Raw genomic sequence first — 23,126 nt, forward strand, 5'->3', positions numbered from 1 at the left:
AATAAGTTCTCTTTTGAGACATTCGATGTAATAAGGGTGTGGTTGCTACTCTGTTATAAATCCTCAAGTACTATGCGTGTCAACATTACCGATCCAAGGATGACACTGATGCACAGAGATCAGACTGTTTGAGGTCTGGTCGCTACAAGATGGTATCAGAGCACACGCTGACTATAGGACACAACCACTAAGCTAAAACCCTAGATCACTACTCTCTTCTCATTTCTGACTCCTCTCCATTTTCTACTCTTTAGGATGGCGGACGCAAGGAACAAGTTTGCACAACCGGGTGAAGAAACACCCTTTGGACGACACTTGAAGGAAGTCACTAGGTACCTGAACATTGGCATACCAAGCTTCACCGGGACTTACAACTCCACTTTACCAGAAGAGGAGCGCTGGATGATTCAAGTTCAAGTTCCAGGAAGGACATTTACGCCAGTCACTGAGCCCATAGAGTTTTCCTTCGATGCACCAACCTGGAGTTTAGGAAAGAGTATGGCAGCCCACATCACCATGGGACGCATTGGAGAAGTTTACCACGAGGATCTCAAGGATACTATCTACCAGATTTGTGGGTGCCGAGATGAGCAATGGGAGATGATCAGCACCAGGAAGGATAGATCAATTGTCGCTTTCATCCAGGAGTTAAACTAGAACATTTGTCGCCAGGAGAACCAGATGTGCGCAGGCATGATAGATCTGAAGAAGGCGATGACAAGGATCACGAAATTGGAGGAAGAACACAAGGCAACTCGCGAAGATTATGAGGAGGAAATCATCGTACTAGTGGAGAAGAATGATGATCTGACAAGGAAGCTAGGAGTATTCATGGGAGACCCCGCGCCAGGCGGAGAAGATGACGGTTCCACTTGCCCGGAGAACTACATCATCATCGATGACACCGACTCGGACCCTGACGATAGCGATGATGACTATGTTGATGAAGCTGGAGCAGATATCATGGAGTCTTCGATTGATCAATATTTCTAGTCGACCACCATATCAGTAGTAGTATTCCACCATGTATATAGTATAGTCCGAGCACTTTTGTAATGATAGTTCTAGACCGATTGTATGCCCTTGCTTGATTGATTGAGTGATATGATTGTGTTTGTCTCATGTTCATATGGGTAGTGTTTTCTCACTAGACCTCATTCTATTCTATTTCTCTTCCCTCTAAACCCTCAGATGCCTCCGAGACGTGACCCCTGATTTACCTTTCCACCGGAGCTCACTCAGTTGATCCAGCAGCAGAATACCCTGATGCAGTTGTTAGTTCAGAACCAAGGCAACAACAACAACCCACCACCACCACCCATAGTTGGCAACTTAGTCCATTTTCTGAGGTTGCAACCACCGGTGTTTTCTAGTAGCACTGAGCCAATAGTGGCAGCTGATTGGCTCTGCAGGATTGGAAGGGAGTTAACCACTGCAGGATGCACAGATGCTGAGAAGGTGCATTTTGCCGCACACCAGTTGGATGGACCAACAGCCTCATGGTGTGAGAATTACACTGTCACCTATCCTATAGCCATTGTTACATGGGACCAATTCTAGCAGGCTTTTCGCACAACCCATGTATCAGCAGGAGCTATGGCCATAAAGAAGCGTGAGTTTCGCAACTTACGCCGAGGAGGGCGCACCGTTAGCCAGTATGTGGATGACTTTAGCAAGCTAGCACGCTATGCCCCAGATGACGTTGCTACGGATGCAGCTAAACAGGAGAAGTTTCTTGAAGGACTGAATGATGAGATGAGCATGCAGTTGATGGTAGCAACCTTTAATAACTACCAACAGTTGGTAGATAGAGCTCTCATGCTTTAAGGGAAGCAGCAACAGATTGACAACCGCAAGAGGAAGTATGGACAAGGGAAGTATAATTCTGGAGCTCGGCAAAGACCCTGTTTCACCCCGAACTCGGGAGGACACTTGTAGCATAACCATGGAGGTCACAATCACACTGGAGGAAGTTCGCACAACCATAGTGGCCCCAAGAACGGAAATGGCAATGGAGGAAGTAATGGACAGAACCGTTCCAACCCAGCAACCCCCGCCAAGAAAGATCTAAGCCACGTTACTTGCTACAAGTGCCAGAAGACTGGACATTACACCAATGAATGTCCTGAAGCTAAGAATGGGAATGGCAATGGAAGCTTTGGGAAGAAGCCCAACCCTTTCAACAGGGGACAAGTAAACCACGTTAACATGGAGGAGATTGAAGCCCAGCCAGATGCAGTAATAGGTAAGTTTTTGGTTAAGTCATTTACTGTAGTCGTACTTTTCAATACTGGTGCATCGCATTCATACATATCAAGGGGATTTGTGGATAAGTATTAACTGCCCACCAAAGTTCTTAGTACGCCTATGTTAGTGAGCTCTCCAGGAGCAGAGTATATGGCAAGCCAAGGATGTTTTCAGATACCATTGACCATAGGTAGGCATGTTTTCCCCTCAGATCTGGTAATTTTGGAGTCGCAAGGTTCGGATGTGATTCTAGGTATGGATTGGCTATTGATGTATGGAGGAAACATCGATTGCGCCAATAAGTCTATTTTGCTCACCACCCCAGAAGGAAGAAGGATCAAGTATGTATCCCGGCATGTGCCGAATAGGACTCAAGTAAAGTCCTTATCAGGAGTTGTACAGGAGGAAGTACCAGTGGTGAAGGATTTCCCGGATGTATTTCCAGAGGAGTTGCCAGGCATGCCGCCGGATAGGGACATTGATTTTTTGATTGAGCTTTTACCAGGCACAGGGCCAATATCTAAGAGACCGTACAGGATGCCCGCACATGATTTAGAAGAAATTAATAAGCAGATTAAGGAGTTACTAGATAAAGGATATATTCACCCAAGCTCGTCACCTTGGGGATCACCAGTACTTCTAGTGGAGAAGAAGGATCGATCGTTGAGGATGGTTGTTGATTATCGAGGATTGAATGAGGTGACGATCAAGAACAAGTACCCACTGCCGATGATCAATGACTTGTTTGATCAGCTACAAGGAGCTAAGATGTTTTTCAAGATCGATCTGTGATCAAGGTACCACCAGTTGAAGATTCGAGAGCAGGATATACCTAAGACAGCTTTTACCACAAGGTACGGGCTATATGAGTATACCATTATGTCATTTGGCCTGACTAACGCACCTGCCTATTTCATGAACATGATGAACAAGGTGTTTATGGAGTTTTTAGATAAGTTCGTTGTGGTGTTCATTGATGATATTCTGGTATACTCGAAGAATGAAGAGGAGCATAAAGAGCATTTGCGTTTAGTACTTGGGGAACTCAGAGAACATCAGCTATACGCCAAGTTCAGCAAGTGTGAGTTTTGGTTGAAGGAAGTTGGATTCCTTGGACATGTTATATTCGGAGAAGGAATAGCGGTAGACCCCAACAAAGTTGTCATTGTGACAAATTGGGAGGCACCCACGTCAGTTGGAGAGATTCGGAGTTTTCTTGGACTCGCAGGATACTACCGGAGGTTCATTGAGAATTTCTCGAAGATTGCAAAGCCTATGACGGAGTTGTTGAAGAAGGACACCAAGTTCAAATGGACTGAGGAATGTGAGGCTAGTTTTCAGGAATTGAAGAAACGTTTGGTTACATCACCAGTGTTGATTCTGCCAGATCAACACAAAGATTATGAAGTGTATTGTGATGCTTCTCATCGAGGACTTGGAGCAGTGCTTATGCAGGAAGGAAGAGTTGTTTCATATGCCTCACGACAGATTAAACCCCATGAGTTGAATTATGCTACCCATCATTTGGAGTTACCAGCTGTAGTGCATGCGTTGAAGACTTGGAGACATTTTCTCATCAGAAATCATTGTGAGGTAGGTATACATGGATCACAAGAGTTCGAAGTATATCTTCATGCAGAATGAGTTGAATCTCAGGCAGAGGAAATGGTTGGAACTCATAAAGGATTATGATACGAAGTTGCACTATCATCCCGGAAAGGCTAACGTAGTAGCCGATGCGTTGAGCCGCAAGAGTCATGTCAATACACTCATGACCGGAGAGTTACCCAAGGAATTAGCAGAAGACCTTTATGAGCTATGTTTGGAGATAGTTCCGAGAGGTTATGTAGCAGCTTTGGAGATTCAGTCTACTTTGATGGATAAGATCAGAGAAGCGTAGAAGACGGACAAGGAGATTGCCGAGATAAAGGAAAGGATGAGCAAAGGAAAGGCTAAAGGATTTAGTGAGGATGAGCACGATACCTTATGGTTCGGGGACCGCGTATATGTACCAAATGATCAGGAGATCAGGAAGCTGATTTTGCAGGAGGCCCATGATTCACCATATTCGATTCACCCACGAAATACCAAGATGTACATGGATCTGAAGGATAGATTCTGGTGGACTGGAATGAAGAAGGATATTGCGGAGTATGTAGCAGTTTGTGATGTATGTCAGAGAGTGAAGGCAGAGCATCAGAAGCCAGCAGGATTGCTACAACCATTGACGATACCCGAATGGAAGTGGGATAAGCTAGGCATGGATTTTATCACGGGATTACCCAGGACTCGTTCAGGCTATGACTCGATATGGGTTGTAGTCGATTGTTTGACGAAAGTAGCTCATTTCATCCCAGTGAAGACCACTTACACCAGTGCTAAGTTGGCAAAGATATACGTGACCAGGATCGCATGTTTGCATGGAGTTCCGAGGACAATTGTATCAAATAGAGGAACCTAGTTTACCTCAAAGTTTTGGAATCAGTTGCATGAAACTTTGGGAACCAGGCTAGAGTTCAGTACATCTTTTCACCCACAGACGGATGGACAGACTGAGAGAGTCAATCAGATTCTGGAGGACATGTTGAGAGCTTGTGCACTAGATTATGGATCTAGTTGGGACGATAATTTGCCTTATGCAGAGTTATCTTACAACAACAGTTACCAAGCCAGCTTGAAGATGGCCCCTTTCGAAGCATTGTATGGAAGGAGGTGCAGAACACCGTCGTTGTGGGATGAAGTTGGAGACCGACAGTTGTTTGGACCAGATTTGATTAAAGAGTCTGAAGAGAAGGTTAAGCTGATTCACGATAGACTCAAGGTAGCCCAGTCCGGACAGAAGAGCTATGCGGATTCTAAACGCAAGGAGACAGTTTAAAAAGTTGGAGACAAAGTGTATCTTCGTGTATCACCACTCCGAAGAGTTAAGTGTTTTGGAGTTAAGGGAAAGCTAGCACCATGTTTTGTGGGACCATACAAAGTTTTGGAACGTATGGGAGAAGTTGCTTACAAGTTGGAATTGCCCGAAGGATTGTCAGGAGTTCACGATGTGTTCCACGTTTCTCAGTTGAAGAAGTGCCACGCAGAAATGGCTGATATCCCTCTGAGAGATACAATGCCACTGGAAGCGACACAGTTGGATAGCGATTTGACCTACGAGGAAAAGTCAGTCAAGATTCTTGATTTTGCCAGTCGAGTTACACGCAGCAAAGTTATCAAATTTTGCAAGGTTCAGTGGAGCCACCATACTGAAGATGAAGCCACCTCGGAACGCGAGGAAGACTTACGGAAAGATCACCCTCATCTATTTTCTAGCCAACCCGAATCTCGAGGGCGAGATTCATCTTAAGGGGGTAGGTTTGTAACATCCCAAATTTTCAATTTGGAATGTTATACATTACATCATCATTGCATATCATATTTTATTGCATTTTGGCTTGATTCTAGAAATTCTACGCAACTCAAGGACCTACGGAGAGAGTTGGTGATTTCATTATTTTCATATTTGAGTTTTTCTCGAATTTTGAAAAGAGGATCGTTTGATTTTAATTATTTTATCTTCGAATATTTCTTTTATAAAAATAAAAGAGAGAGGATAAAATGACTTCCTCAAAATAAAGAAATATTGGAGATTTAATGTTAAAATCAAATAAGAGTTTTATTCGGATTTTTATCGCTATTTTATTTGAATTAGGAAAAATATGCGTTTTTCAAAATTGCATTAGAGTCCCAAATAAAAGTTCACCTTGTCCGGTAGATTTTTAGAGGACGGGGAAAATTTATTTTCAGGATTTTTGGAGTCCATTTAGTATTTCTTTTATTTGTTTTTCTTCGTGGAATAATTTAAGAAAAAAGTTACCGCCCTACCGGGCCGTGTCCGCCTGGGACACCGACCCGGCCGGCCCTTTAAGAGGCGAGGGGCCTCAGCCGCCAAACCCTAGCCAGCCCAGCCCTGCCCCCGTCGCCGCCCGCCGCCCGACGCCGCCGCCTCGTCGCCCGCCGCCAGCCGATGCCGCCGCCGCCCCACCGGAGTACGCAGCCACAGACTCGCCGCCCGCCGCCGACCCGTTCCACGAGGTAGCCACCAGTTTTTTTATAAAACCGATTGTTTTTTTCGTAAACCCTAGATCTGTTTTTTTTCAGATCCGGTTCGGTTTTTTTCGGTTTAGTTATTTAGCGGATGTTCATCCGTACGTTCATTTTAACGAACGGTTTTCACCGTTTAGCCGCAGATAGCGAACGTTCGTTCGTTAGCCTGTTTGTCAGTTTTTCTTTTTCTTGGATTTTTCGTGATTATTCTCGATCGCGATTTCTGATCCGGTTTTCGTTTTAGTTTATCTTTTCGCTCGTTTATCGGAATCAGGCGATTCAAGCACCTAGAGTTTCGTATCGAAGCCCTCTTTCTATTTAACCAACTTAAACAAGTTTTTACTACTGTAAAATTTGACTTTAGTCCAGATTAGTAAATGATGCTTGTTTCTTTCGCACTTTGAGTTTCGTTGCTTCGCTTGATTTGATTCTTTTTGCAAACCAGAGTTCTTAAGTTGAACTTTCTGGTTAGATCTTTTTATTTGAGTTTTACCCGTGCCCCTGGTTGATTGCTTATTGCATGCTTGTTTGATTGCGATAGAGTACCCGGAGTGCGATGCGTGCTACTACGAGTCTCTAGGTTTCACGGATCATCAGCAAGGCGAGTAACACTTTGATCATACCTCTTTACTACCCAATTTTATTGCATTATATCAATCCTGGAAAACTTGCATGGTTAGGATCTGAATAAATTGTGGGTTGGGAAGTAGATGAGGTAGAACCTATTCACCTGTTTATTATCAAACCCTTGGGAGTTACTTCTACGTTATGCTTATATTGCCATGCTATGCTCGTAGACGTGGATTGGGTTTGAGAGTATCCATGACATATGTGAGTTGTTAATTAATGGTTAACTTAAGGTGGAAACTTTAATGCACATCTGGGTGGATTGAGGCACCTGGGGAACCCAGTGATTGCCTGTATTTTTGTAAATCTCGGGGTACCATGTGATTCTCCTATGGACTGCCACCCACGCTCAAAGGGATCATAAGATTATTCATACTGGAAACTTCCGTGTGCAGCCACATGCCAATATGGGCTCTAGCATAGTTGAGTAAGTTGTGGGAAACCTTTCCATGATGGGCTAGCAGATATAGGGGATTGTAGGCGTATCTGCCTATCTATGGGTTAAGGGGACCTCTTCGGAAAGACCGTGTCTCGGTCATCCGTTTCTCAAACATCATGAAGTGCGAGAAATCCAACGGAGGAGATCGAGTCTTGTGGGGAAAAGTGCACAAACCTCTGCAGAGTGTACAAACTAATCATGGTTAGCCGTGTCCCCGGTTATGGACATCTTGAGTATCTAGTTCTTGGATTATCATGTGGATCTCATCACTCTTAATATAAATTTGATTGGGTTATTAATTACTTATAATTGGGATTGAGAGGGGGTTTACATTATCAATGTTTTTCAACCAACTTTGTAGTTAAATAAAATATATTCCTTTGCAATAGGGAAAAATTGGCTTTTCGCAAAACATATAACCATACAGCCTCCACCAGGCATATATGCATATAGTGATAGCATTATTCAGTTCATTACTCTCTTGTGTTACATTGCCAGCATATTCCATGTGCTAACCCATTTCGGGCTGCAACGTATTATGTTGCAGACTTTTCAGACGACGAGTAAGGAGCCTTAGGTCGTGGTCTTTCACTCAGTGATGTCGTTGGAGTTGATGGGCTCACTTTATCTTCCAAGCCTTCTGCTGTTATCGTATTAGATGGCCTTAAGCCATATTTATTGTAATAAGTTCTCTTTTGAGACATTTGATGTAATAAGTGTGTGATTGCTACTCTGTTATAAATCCTCAAATACTGTGTGTGTCAGCATTGCCGATCCAGGGATGACACTGATGCACAGAGATCATACTGATTGAGGTCTAGTCGCTACAATCTTCCACCAAATAAACCAACTAGCATCAACTACAAGGAGTAATCAACACTACTAGCAACCCACAGGTACCAATCTGAGGTTTTGAGACAAAGATTGGATACAAGAGATGAACTAGGGTTTGAGAGGAGATGGTGCTGGTGAAGATGTTGATGGAGATTGACCCCCCCCCCCGAGAGAATCGATGGTGATGAATATGGTGACGATTTCCCCCTCCTAGAGGGATGTTTCCCCGGCAGAACAGCTCCGCAGGAGCCCTAGATTGGTTCCGCCAAGGTCCCTCCTTGTGGCAGCGGCGCTTCGTCCCGAAAGCTTCCTTATGAATTTTCCAGGGTGAAAGACTTCATATAGGCAAAGATGGGCACCGAAGGCCTACCAGGGGGCCCACAAGACAGGGGGCGCGCCTAGGGGGTAGGGCGCACCCCCCACCCTCATGGATGGTGAGTGGCCCCCCTCCGGTGTTTTCTTCGCCCAATATTTTTTATATATTCCAAAAATGACTTTCGTGGAGTTTCACGACTTTTGGAGTTGTGCAGAATAGGTCTCTAATATTTGCTCCTTTTCCAGCCCAGAATTCCAGCTGCTGGCATTCTCCCTCTTCGTGCAAACCTTGTAAAATAAGAGAGAATAGGCATAAGTATTGTGACATTATGTGTAATAACAGCCCATAATGCAATAAATATCGATATAAAAGCATGATGCAAAATGGACGTATCAAGTATCCTTTTATGCTATTCAGAAATTCTACATCATTTCCAATCAACAATATGTCATCCACATATAATATTAGAAATGCTACAGAGCTCCCACTCACTTTCTTTTAAATACAGGCTTCTCTGAAAGTCTGTATAAAACCATATGCTTTGATCACCTCATCAAAGCATATATTCCAATTCCGAGATGCTTGCACTAGTCCATAGATGGATCGCTGGAGCTTGCACACTTTGTTAGCATCTTTAGGATTGACAAAACCTTCTGGTTGCATCATATACAACTCTTCTTTAAGAAATCCATTTAGGAATGCAGTTTTGACGTCCATTTGCCAAATTTCATAATCATAAAATATGACAATTGCTAACATGATTTGGACAGACTTAAGCATCGCTACGGGTGAGAAAGTCTCATCGTAGTCAACTCCTTGAATTTGTTGAAAACCTTTTGCGACAAGTCAAGCTTTGTAGACAGTAACATTACCATCATCGTCAGTCTTCTTCTTGAAGATCCATTTATTCTCTTTGGCTCTCCGATCATCGGGAAAGTCCACCAAAGTCCACACTTTGTTCTCATACATGGATCCATCTCAGATTTAATGGCCTCAAGCCATTTATCGGAATCTGGGCTCATCATAGCTTCTTCATAGCTCGTAGGTTCGTCATTGTCTAGTAACATGACTTCCAGAACTGGATTACCGAACCACTCTGGTGTAGAACGTGCTCTGTTCGACCTACGAGGTCAAGTGGTAACTTGATCTGAAGTTTCATGATCATCATCATTAGCTTCCTCTCTAGTTGGTGTAGGCATCACAAGAACAGATTTCTCCGATGAGCTACTTATCTATTCGAGAGAATGTACAATAACCTTATCAAGTTCTACTATCCTCCCACTCACTTCTTTAGAGAGAAACTCCTTCTCTAGAAATGTTCCATTCTTGGTAACAAAGATCTTGCCTTCGGGTCTGTGGTAGAAGGTGTACCCAATTGTTTCCTTAGGGTATCCTATGAAGCCGCACTTCTCCGATTTGGGTTCGAGCTGATCAGTTTGAAGTCTTTTGACATAAGTGTCGCAACCCCAAACTTTAAGAAATGATAACTTAGGTTTCTTGCCAAACCACAGTTCATATGGTGTCGTCTCAACGGATTTAGACGGTGGCCTATTTAACATGAATGCAGATGTCTCTAATGCATAACCCCAAAATGATAGTGGTAAATCAGTAAGAGACATCATAGATCCCACCATGTACAATAAAGTACGGTTACAACATTCGGACACACCATTACGCTGTGATGTTCCAGGTGGCGTGAGTTGGGAAACTATTCCACATTGTTTTAAATGAAGGCCAAACTCGTAACTCAAATATTCGCCTCCGCGATCAGATCGTAGAAACTTTATTTTCTTGTTAAGATGATTCTCCACTTCACTCTGAAATTCTTTGAACTTTTCAAATGTTTCAGAATTGTGTTTCATTAAGTAGACATACCCATATCTGCTCAAATCATCTGTGAAGGTCAGAAAATAACGATACCCGCCGCGTGCCTCAACACTCATCGGACCACATACATCGATATGTATTATTTCCAATATGTCATTGGCTCGCTCCGTTGTTCCGGAGAATGGAGTTTTAGTCATCTTGCCCATGAGGCATGGTTCGCAAGTATCAAATGATTCGTAATCAAGTGATTCCAAAAGTCCATCTGCATGGAGTTTCTTCATGCGTTTTACACCAATATGACCTAAACGGCAGTGCCACTAATATGTTGCACTATCATTATCAACTTTTGCATCTTTTGGCATCAATATTATGAATATGTGTATCACCACAATTGAGATTCAACAAAAATAGACCACTCTTCAAGGGTGCATGACCATAAAAGATATTACTCATATAAATAGAACAACCATTATTCTCTGATTTAAATGAATAACCGTCTCACACTAAACAAGATCCATATATAATGTTCATGCTCAACGCTGGCACCAAATAACAATTATTTGGGTCTAAAACTAACCCCAAAGGTAGATGTAGAGGCAGTATGCCGACGACGATGACATCGACCTTGGAACCATTCCCGACGTGCATCATCACCTCGTCCTTAGCCAATCTTTGTTTAATCCGTAGCTCCTGTTTCGAGTTACAAATATGAGCAACCGAACCAGTATCAAATACCCAGGCGCTACTATGAGCATTAGTAAGGTACACATCAATAACATGTATATCAAATATACCTTTGTTCACTTTGCCATCCTTCTTATCCACCAAATACTTGGGGCAGTTCCGCTTCTAATGACCAGTCCCTTTGCAGTAAAAGCACTCAGTTTCAGGCTTAGGTCCAGCTTTGGGCTTCTTCCCGGGAGTGGCAACTTGCTTGCTATTCTTCTTGAACTTCCCCTTCTTTCCCTTGCCCTTTTTCTTGAAACTAGTGGTCTTGTTAACCATCAATACTTGATGCTCCTTCTTGATTTCTACCTCCGCAACTTTGAGCATTGCGAAGAGCTCAGGAATTGTCTTCTCCATCCCTTGCATATTATAGTTCATCACGAAGCCTTTATAGCTTGGTGGCAGTGATTGAAGAACTCTGCCAATAACACTATCATTTGGAAGATTAACTCCCAACTGAGTCAAGTGATTATGATACCCAGACATTTTGAGTATGTGTTCACTGACAGAACTATTCTCCTCCATCTTGCAGCTATAGAACTTGTTGGAGACTTCATATCTCTCAACTCGTGCATTTGCTTGAAATATTAACTTCAACTCCTAGTACATCTGATATGGTCCATGATGTTCAAAACGTATTTGAAGTCCCGACTCTAAGCTGTAAAGCATGGCACACTGAACTATCGAGTAGTCATCAGATCGAGCTTGCCAGGCGTTCAAAACATCAGCATCTGCTCCTGCAGCAGGCCTTTCACCTAGCGGTGCATCAAGGACATAATTCTTCTGTGCAGCGATGAGGATAATCCTCAAGTTATGGACCCAGTTCGTGTAGTTGCTACCATCATATTTCAACTTAGCTTTCTCTAGGAACACATTAAAATTCAAGGGAACGGTAGCACAGGCCATAGATCTACAACATAGATATGCAAATACTATTAGGACTAAGTTCATGATAAATTAAGTTCAATTAATCAAATTACTTAAGAACTCCCACTTAGATAGGCATCCCTCAACTCATCTAAATGATACGTGATCCAAATCAACTAAACCATGTCCAATCATCACGTGAGATGGAGTAGTCATCAATGGTGAACATCTCTATGTTGATCATATCTACTATATGATTCACGTTCGACCTTTCGGTCTCCAGTGTTCTGAGGCCATGTCTGTAGATGCTAGGCTTGTCAAGTTTAACCTGGGTATTCCACATGTGCAAAACTGACTTGCACCCATTGTATGTGAACATAGAGTCTATCACACCCGATCATCACGTGGTGTCTCAACACGACGAATTGTCGCAATGGTGCATACTCAGGGAGAACACTTATACCTTGAAATTTTAGTTAAGGGGTTATATTATAGTGCTACCTCCGTACTAAGAAAAATAAGATGCATAAAAGATAAACATCACATGCAATCAAAATATGTGACATGGTATGGCCATCGTCATCTTGTACTTTTGATCCCCATATCCAAAGCATCGTCATGATCTCCATCGTCACCGGCTCGACACCTTGATCTCCATCATTGTGTCATGGTCGTCTCACCAACTATTGCTTCTACAACTATCACAAACGCATAGTGATAAAGTAAAGCAATTACATGGCGTTTGCAATGCATACAATAAAGAGACAACCATAAGGCTCCCGCCGGTTGTTGATAACTTTTATAAAACATGATCATCTCATACAATAACGTATATCACATTATGTCTTGACCATATCACATCACAACATGCCCTGCAAAAATAAGTTAGACGTCCTCTACTTTGTTGTTGCAAGTTTTATGTGGCTACTACGGGCTTCTAGCAAGAACCGTTCTTACCTACGCATCAAAACCACAACGGTGTTTCGACAAGTTTGTTGTTTAAACCTTCTTCAAGGATCGGCCGTAGTCAAATTTGATTCAACTAAACTAGGAGAAACAGACACATGCCAGCCACCTTTCGCAACAAGTCAAGCTTTGTAGACAGTAACAATACCGTCAGCGTCAGTCTTCTTCTTGAAGATCCATTTATTCTCTATGGCTTGCCGATCATCGGGCAAGTCAACCAAAGTCCACACTTTGTTCTCATAAATGGATCCCCATAGTTCATAGGTTCGTCAAGGTCAAGTAACATGACCTCCAGAACAGGATTACCATACCACTCTGGTGCGGATCATACTCTGGTTGACCTACGAGGTTCGGTAGTAACTTGACCAAAAGTTTCATGATCATCATCATTAGCTTCCTCACTAAATGGTGTAGGAATCACTGGAACTGATTTTGTGATGAACTACTTTCAAATTCAGCAGAAGGTACAATTACCTCATCAAGTTCTACTTTCCTCCCACTCACTTCTTTCGAGAGAAACTCCTTCTCTAGAAAGGACCCATTCTTAGCAACGAATATCTTGCCTTCGGATCTGTGATAGATGGTGTACCCAACAGTCTCCTTTGGGTATCCTATGAAGACACATTTCTCCGATTTGGGTTCGAGCTTATCAGGTTGAAGCTTTTTCACATAAGCATCGCAGCCCCCAACTTTAAGAAACAACAGCTTAGGTTTCTTGCTAAACCACAGTTCATATGGTGTCGTCTCAATGGATTTAGATGGTGCCCTATTTAACGTGAATGCAGCTGTCTCTAAAGCATAACCCCAAAACGATAGCAGTAAATCGGTAAGAGACATCATAGATCGCACCATATATAATAAAGTACGGTTATGACGTTCGGACACACCATTACGCTATGGTGTTCCAGGTGGCGTGAGTTGTGAGACTATTCCACATTGTTTCAAATGAAGACCAAACTCATAACTCAAATATTCTCCTGAAGGAAATATGCCCTAGAGGCAATAATAAAGTTATTATTTATTTCCTTATATCATGATAAATGTTTATTATTCATGCTAGAATTGTATTAACTGGAAACATAATATATGTGTGAATACATAGACAAACAGAGTGTCACTAGTATGCCTCTACTTGACTAGCTCGTTAATCGAAGATGGTTATGTTTCCTAACCATGAACAAAAGAGTTGTTATTTGATTAACAGGATCACATCATTAGAAGAATGATGTGATTGACATGACCCATTCCATTAGCTTAGCACCCGATCGTTTAGTATGTTGCTATTGCTTTCTTCATGACTTATACATGTTCCTATGACTATGAGATTATGCAACTCCCGTTTGCCGGAGGAACACTTTGTGTGCTACCAAACATCACAACGTAACTAGGTGATTATAAAGGAGCTCTACAGGTGTCTCCAAAGGTACATGTTGGGTTGGCGTATTTCGAGATTAGGATTTGTCACTCCGATTGTCGGAGAGGTATCTCTGGGCCCTCTCGGTAATGCACATCACATAAGCCTTGCAAGCATTGCAACTAATGAGTTAGTTGTGAGATGATGTATTACGGAACGAGTAAAGAGGCTTGCCGATAACGAGATTGAACTAGGTATTAAGATACCGACGATCGAATCTCGGGCAAGTAACATACCGATGACAAAGGGAACAACGTATGTTGTTATGTGGTCTGACCGATAAAGATCTTCGTAGAATATGTGGGAGCCAATATGAGCATCCAGGTTCCGCTATTGGTTATTGACTGGAGACGTGTCTCGGTCATGTCTACATTGTTCTCGAACCCGTAGGGTCCGCACGCTTAAGGTTTCGATGACAGTTATATTATGAGTTTATGAGTTTTGATGTACCGAAGGAGTTCGGAGTCCTGAATGAGATCGGGGACATGACGAGGAGTCTCGAAATGGTCGAGACGTAAAGATCGATATATTGGACGACTATATTTGGACATCGGTAAGGTTCCGAGTGATTCGGGTGTTTTTCGGAGTACCGGAGAGTTACGGGAATACGTATTGGGCCTTATTGGGCCATACGGGAAAGAAGAAAAAGGGCCTCAAGGGTGGCCGCACCCCTCCCCTTGGTCTGGTCCGAATTGGAGTAGGGTAGGGGGGCGCCCCCTTCCTTCCTTCTCCTTTTCCCTTCCTCTTTTCCTATTCCATATGGGAGGTGGAATCCTACTAGGACTAGGGAGTCCTAGTAGGACTCCACACTTGGTGCGCCCCCTCCTAGGGCCGGCCTCCTCCTCCCTTGCTCCTTTATATACGGGGGCACGGGGGCACCTCTAGACACACAAGTTGATCCACGTGATCATATTCTTAGCCGTGTGTGGTGCCCCCTTCCACCATAATCCTTGATAATATTGTAGCGGTGCTTAGGCGAAGCCCTGCGACGGTAGTACATCAAGATCGTCACCACGCCGTCGTGCTGGCGGAACTCTTCCCCGACACTTTGCTGGATCGGAGTCCGGGGATCGTCATCGAGCTGAACGTGTGCTAGAACTCGGAGGTGTCGTAGTTTCGGTGCTTGATCGGTCGGACCGTGAAGACATACGACTACATCAACCGCGTTGTGCTAACGCTTCCGCTGTCGGTCTACAAGGGTACGTAGATCACACTCTCCCCTCTTGTTGCTATGCATCACCATGATCTTGCATGTGCGTAGGAATTTTTTTGAAATTACTACGTTCCCCAACATCTCCTCCATGATCAGATCATAGAAACTTTACTTTCTTGTTACGATGATTTTCCACATCACTCTAAAATTCTTTGAACTTTGCAAATGTTTCAGACTTATGTTTCATCAAGTAGATATACCCATATCTTCTCAAATCATCTGTGAAGGTCAGAAAATAACGTTACCCATCGCAAGCCTCAACACTCATCGGACCGCACACATCAGTATGTATTATTTCCAATAAGTCAGTTGCTCGCTCCATTGTTCCGGAGAACGGAGTCGTAGTCATCTTGCCCATGAGGCATGGTTCGCAAGCATCAAGTGATTCATAATCATGTGATTCCCAAAGCCCATCAACATGGAGTTTCTTCACGCGCTTTACACCAATATGACCTAAACGGCAGTGCCACAAATAAGTTGCACTATCATTATTAACTTTGCATCTTTTGGCTTCAATATTATGAATATGTGTATCACTACAATCGAACAAAAATAGACCATTCATCAAGGGTGCATGACCATAAAAGATATTATTTATATAAATAGAACAACCATTATTCTCTGATTTAAATAATAACCATCTCTCATCAAACAAGATCCAGATATAATATTCATGCTCAACACTGGCACCAAATAACAATTATTCAGCTCTAAAACTAATCCCGACGGTAGATGTAGAGGTAGCGTGCCGACGGCGATCACATCAACCTTGGAACCATTTCCCACATGCATCGTCACCTCATCCTTAGCCAATCTTCGTTTAATTTGTAGCCCCTGTTTCGAGTTGCAAATATGAGCAACGGAACCAGTATCAAATACCCATTCACTACTATGAGCATTAGTAAGGTACACATCAATAACATGTATATCAAATATACCTTTCACTTTGCCATCCTTCTTATCCACCAAATACTTGGGGCAACCGCTTCCAGTGACCAGTCCATTTGCAGTAGAAGCACTCAGTCTCAGGCTTAGGTCCAGACTTGGGTTTTTCCCTTGAGCGGCAACTTGCTTGCTTCTTGATACATCTCCAACGTATCAATAATTTATTAAGTATTCATGCCATGTTTACTATTGTTTTATATGATTTTGGTATGATTTGATTAGAACTAACCCGGGCTGACGTTGTTTTCAACAGAACTACCATGGTGTTGTTTTTGTGCAGAAATAAAAGTTCTCGGAATGTGATGAAAATCAACGAAGAATTTTTCTAGCAAATATAAAAAATACTGGGACAAAAATCTACCAGAGGGGAGTCCCGTGGTCCCCGCGAGGGTGGGGGCGCGCCCACCCCCCTAGGCGCGCACATGTGCCTCGTGGACTACCCGTGGGGCCCCCTGACTTGTTCTCGACGCCAACCTCTCCTATAAATACCCAAACCTCCAGAAATTAACCTAGATCGGAAGTTCCGCTGCTGCAAGCCTCTGTAGCCATGAGAAATCAATCTAGGCCCTCTCGGGCACCCTGCCGGAGGGGGCCATCATCACCGGAGGGCATGGAGGAGGATCCCGGAGGGGCCATCATCACCATGAAAGCCAAGGACCAGAGGGGGAACCTCTCCCCATCTAGGGGGGAGGCCATGGAGGAGGAAGCACAAGGGGGAGAACCTCTCCTCTCTCTCTCTCTCTCTCTCTCTCTCTCTCTCTCTCTCTCTCTCTCTCTCTCGGTGGCACCGGAGTGCCATCGGGAGGGGAATCATCGCCACGGTGATCGTCTTTATCAACATCACCATCCTCATCTCTTTTACGCGGTCCACTCTCCCGCACCCGTTGTAATCCCTACTTGAACATGGTGCATTATGCCACATATTATGATCCAATGATGTGTTTCCATCCTATGATGTTTTGAGTAGATATCCTTTGTCTTTGGGTTGATTGTTGATCTAGATTGGTATGAGTTGTATGTTTTATTTTGGTGCTGTCCTATTGTGCCCTCCATGTCGCGCAAGCGTGAGGGATTCCCGTTGTAGGGTGTTGCAATACGTTCATGATTCGCTTATAGTGGGTTGCTTGATTCACAGAAGCATAAACCCGACTAAGGGGGTTGTTGCGTATGGGATAAAGGGGACTTGATGCTTTAATGCTATGGTTGGGTTTTACCTTAATGATCTTTAGTAGTTGTGGATTCTTGCTAGAGTTCCAATCATAAGTGCATATGATCCAAGAATAGAAAGTACGTTAGCTTATGCCTCTCCCTCATATGAAATTGCAATGATGACTACCGGTCTTGTTAACAATTGCCTAAGACAATTCGGCACACCGATCCATCGTTATTCCACACTCACTATTTATAATATTTAGTGATATATTCTAACTTTATGATAACATCACCTACTTTTATATTTTAGCTCTCCGATATCATACAAAGTTATCCTCTTCATACCCACAGTGTAGTTTTATTTCTCGTTTCTAGTTGGAAGCAAACGTCCGGTGTACGTAGAGTCGTATCAGTGGCAGATAGGACTTGAGAGAATATTGATCTTACATTTAGCTCCTTGTGGGTTCGACACTCCATACTTATCACTTCCACCATTGGGAATTGCTACGATGATTCCCTGCACTTGGGGATTATCAAGCTCTTTTCTGGCGCCGATGCCGGGGAGCAATAGCATGGGGTTGATATTCTCGTGTGTGCTTGTTTGCTTTCTTCACTAAGTTGATTTTGTTTTAACTTTTTTGTTTCTGTTTAGTTGTGGGCGAAACATACAAAAAACTAAGAATAAAAATTCAAAAAAATGTACTTGCCTCTCATACCTATTTTTTCAATAAGAGAAGAGATTGGAAGATTATGCATTGAAGAAATGAGGGTCGACCTTGAGCACGTGTGTTCATGCTCATGGAAACAATGTAAAAAATTTCAAGGAAGCTTATCTTAAAATAATTATCCCCTTGTATATATCCATTGTATTATAAAAATAATGTGCCAAGCCTTGGTTTTAGGATGATTAGATTGCTTGTTTACTTTGTGCAGTACAAAAACAGAAACTTTGGCTGTAGCGCGTGATTTTACATTTTTGACTGGAAAGTCGAATAGGTCTGAAACTTTTTGCAAATTACTTCTGTACAAATTTTTTTAATTTTCATATTTTTTAGAATTTTTTTAAGTTACATAAGTTTACTAAACTTCCAGATTACTACAGACTATCCTGTTTTTGACAGATTTTGTTTTCTATGAGTTGTTCGCTTATTTTGATGAATCTATGGGTAGTATCGGGGGGTATGAACCATGGTGAAGTTGGAATACAGTATATATAGTTATAATATGAAATTTGAATAAGTTTGCAACAGTACCTAAAGGTAGTCACTTTCTTTATTACACTAACGGATATCACAAAGTTTTTGTTAAAGTTTTGTGTGGATGAAGTGTTCGAAGATCGAGGAGCTATCAATATGAGAAGAATAAAGAGAGGCAAGATATCAAGCTTGGGGATTCCCAAGGCACCTCAAGTAAATATTTCAAGGATACTCAAGCATCTAAGCTTGGGGATGCCCCAGTTGGCATCCCATCTTTCTTCTTCAACAATTATCGGTATACCTCGGTCTTTGTTTTGTTCACATAATTTGTGTCCTTTGTGTTTTTGTTTTTACTTTAAGAACCATGCTACTATGAGATATCCCTTTATTGATTTATAGAATACTTCATGTGCTTCACTTATATCTTTTAAGTATGATCTTATAGAATTGCTCTTTGTGCTTCACATAAATCTTTTGAGTATGGTTTTATAGAATGCTTCGTGTGCTTCACTTATATATTTTGAGCTTGGATATTGGTTAGTCTATATTAATTGTAGAATGATCCATGAAATTCACTTATATCTTTTGGAGTATGAATAATACTATCATCTAAAGTGGATTTAGAAGAAGTTTGCTCCCACTATTCTGAATGAGGAGAATTTTGCTTATGTGGGGAGTAGTACAATTTCTATGCTTGCAGATCATGAACATAATGCTTTATGTGATGGCTATATTATTTAGCTCATTCATGGTGCTACTAGAAATTATTATGATGGAGGAATACATGCTTGTAGGAGTCGCAATAATATCAAGTTTCCTCTCTATGTGCTTAAAGTTTTGAAGCTATACTTGTTTTGCCTTCCTATGCTAGTTGATTCTTGTTCCTACAAATTATGTGCTGGCAAAATCCCTAGGCATAAGAAATGGGTTAGGTTCAAATGTGCTAGTCATATTCTTCATGATGCTCTCTTTATGTTTCAATTCTTATCTTTTTCGTGAGCATCATTGAAATAATCAAGCCTAGCTAAAAGGCATTAAAGAAAAGCGCTTGTTGGGAGACAACCCAATATTTACCTGTAACACCCTCGATGCGACTATAGCTCCCACGTGTCGAGGCACGACTTAGAGACATAATCGCATTGAAGGCATATGTCGCAAGTTAGGCAATCTTCACAACATCCCATGTAATATAGATAAAAAAGGGGAGATAACATAGTTGGCTTACACTCGCCACGTCAATCAAGTACATAAATAACATTACATCATCCAAAACACTCATGGCCCGACTATGGTGCCAAAACAAAAGATAACCCAACAAGCAACATGGTCCCGATCACCCCCAACTGGGCACCACTACTGATCATCAGGAAAGGAAACATAGTATCGTTGAGAGTCCTCGTCGAACTCCCACTTGAGCTCAAGCGCGTCACCTGGAGCGGAATCATCAGGCCCTGCATCTAGAGTAATAGTAATCTATGAGCCACAGGGACTCAGCAATCTCGGACCCTCGCGATCAAGACTATTTAAGCTTATAGGTATGGCAAGGTAAATAGGTGGAGCTGCAGTAAGCGACTAGCAAATATGGTGGCTATCCTATTCGCAAAAGAGAGCGAGAAGAGGAGGCAAAGCGCGAGCGAGAAACTAGAGAGCAACCTGCGCAAACATTACTCCAACACCATGTCCACTTCCCGGACTCCGCCGAGAAGAGGCCATCACGGTAACACACTGAGTTGATTCATTTAAATTAAGTTAAGGTTCAAGTTATCTACAACCGGACATTAACAAATTCCCATCTGCCCATAACCGTGGGCATGGCTTTTGAAAGTTCAAATCCCTGCAGGGGAGTCCCAACTTAGCCCATGACAAGCTCTCATGGTCAACGAAGGAATAGACCTCCTCCCGAGACGTTCCGATCAGACTCGGTACCTCGGTTCTTCAAGACACTTCGACAGGTTAAAACAAATCCAGCAACACCGCCTAAATGTGCTGACAAATCCCGATAGGAGCTGCACATATCTCGTTCTCAAGGCACACTCAGATGAAAACTACGTACAACTAAAACCAACCCTCGAGTTGCCCCGAGGTGGCGCTGCAAGTGGCTCTATTTGGACCAACACTCAGAGGAGCACTGGCCCGGGGGGTTTAAATAAGATGACCCTCGGGCTCCGGAAACCCAAGGGAAAAGAGGCTAGGTGGCAAATGGTAAAACCAAGGTTGGGCATTGCTGGAAAAGCTTTAATCAAGGCGAACTATCAGGGGGTTCCCATTATAACCCAACCGCGTAAGGAACGCAAAATCCGGGAACATAACACCGATATGACGGAAACTGGGGCGGCAAGAGTGGAACAAAACACTAGGCGAGAGGCCGAGCCTTCCAGCCTTTACCAAGTGTATAGATGCATTAAGATAACATGGCAATATAATGATATCCCAACAAGTAAATAAATGTTCCAACAAGGAACGGCCTCCAATCTTCACCTGCAACTAGCAACGCTATAAGAGGGGCTGAGCAAAGCGGTAACATAGCCAATCAACGGTTTGCTAGGACATGGTGGGTTAGAGATTTGACATGGCAATTTGGGAGGCTTGAAAGCAAGTGGTAGGCATCGTAGCATTGGCGTAGCAAAAGAGCGAGCAATCTAGCATAGCAAAGATAGTAGTGATTTCGAGGGTATGATCATCTTGCCTGCACAGTTGTCAGAGTTGACTGGATCCTCAAAAGCAAACTCAACGGGCTCCTCGTTAGCGAACTCGTCTCCCGGCTCTACCCAAACAAGACAAACAAGCAACAAGGACACAATCAACCACGTGCAAAGCTCAAACAATATGATGCAAGGATGGTATGCTATGCGGGATGCCATGCGGGATGCATATGCAAGATTTGACAAGGGATGCATGAACCTGGCCTCAACTTGGAAATCCAAGTGTGCCACTGGAAAAATGAGATGAAATCGCTTGAAAACAATATAAAGAACGCCGGAATCGGAGTTACGGTTTGGAAATGGCAAGCAATTCAAATATGACCACGTTCTGCGACTTACAGCAAGTAGCCATCTAAATGCAATGAGATGAACAAGCTACAGCACCCAAACATGGCAACAAAATACATGGCAGGGATGCATTCAAGATGCTTAACAAAAGTCTAGTACTGAGCTACGGCTAATTCATCCATTAACAGGTTTAAACAAGCATGGCAAAAATGCATATGGTAACCAGATTTCAGACTTAGTGAAATAAACACTTGTCTGGAATTTCAGATCAGGTAGCACTCTTCGGAGCAACAAAACTACATGCTACTGGACCTGAACATGGCAAAGTAAAGCATGGCATGGAGCTACTCAAAGAGCTTAACAAAAGTCCCTTAGTGACCTTGAGCCAAAAGGGATCAAAAAATACAATTGCAAGCATGTGAACATGGCAAAAACATAATCAGATCACACACTTAGTGAAAACTGGAGCATGCTGAAAACAGATATCAAGTAGGCATGTTTACGAGCTCGATGCACTCACTACAGAGCAATTCATGGCAATCTAAGCATACACCCATCAAGAATACACAAAATGCAAGCGAGACATGGCAAGAACAATAACATAGCATGCACGGATCAACTACAACATCATCGGCAAAATCGCTAACAAGTAGACAATCTGCCCAGATTCACGAAGTAGCAAAAGTAGAGCTCGATTGACTCAAGCTAGGGTGCTCCATAATTGCAAACAAAGACATGGATTGATAGAGCACTACAAGATTAATAAAACATCCTTACTGATCATCATCAAAAGAGGCACGGATCACTAGGAAACAACATGAACATATGGCCATATGAGATAAACAGGTCAAGGACTTAGTGGAAACGCTAAGTCCCTGAAATCAGCATTACCAAGTGCCTCACTTTGCAAGCTTGTGCTAGTCACCACACACATCACAAAAATACATGGGTTGCACCTCTAGAAAGATGGCAAAACCCTTAACAAAACATATGTAGAGCTCATGGGCATATCATGCACACAATAATCATGGCAAAAATGACAAATATCTAAATGGAGCAGCAGATCTGACAATTATCTCAAGTAGCACTCTTCTAACAGCATTTCTGGCATCAAGATGAACTCAAATGAAAATGATTCAATGGAATGAAATGATGTACTCTCTGAGGCGAACATTTTGATATGCTATATGCCCAAAACGGAGCTACGGATGCAGAGATATAGCATGATGAAGTTTGCAAAAAAATAATGGGAGAGGGGGAAAGTCAACCCTAGGGTTT

The sequence above is a fragment of the Triticum aestivum genome, chromosome 2A (genome assembly GCF_018294505.1).
Source record: "Triticum aestivum cultivar Chinese Spring chromosome 2A, IWGSC CS RefSeq v2.1, whole genome shotgun sequence".
Taxonomy (NCBI): domain Eukaryota; kingdom Viridiplantae; phylum Streptophyta; class Magnoliopsida; order Poales; family Poaceae; genus Triticum; species Triticum aestivum.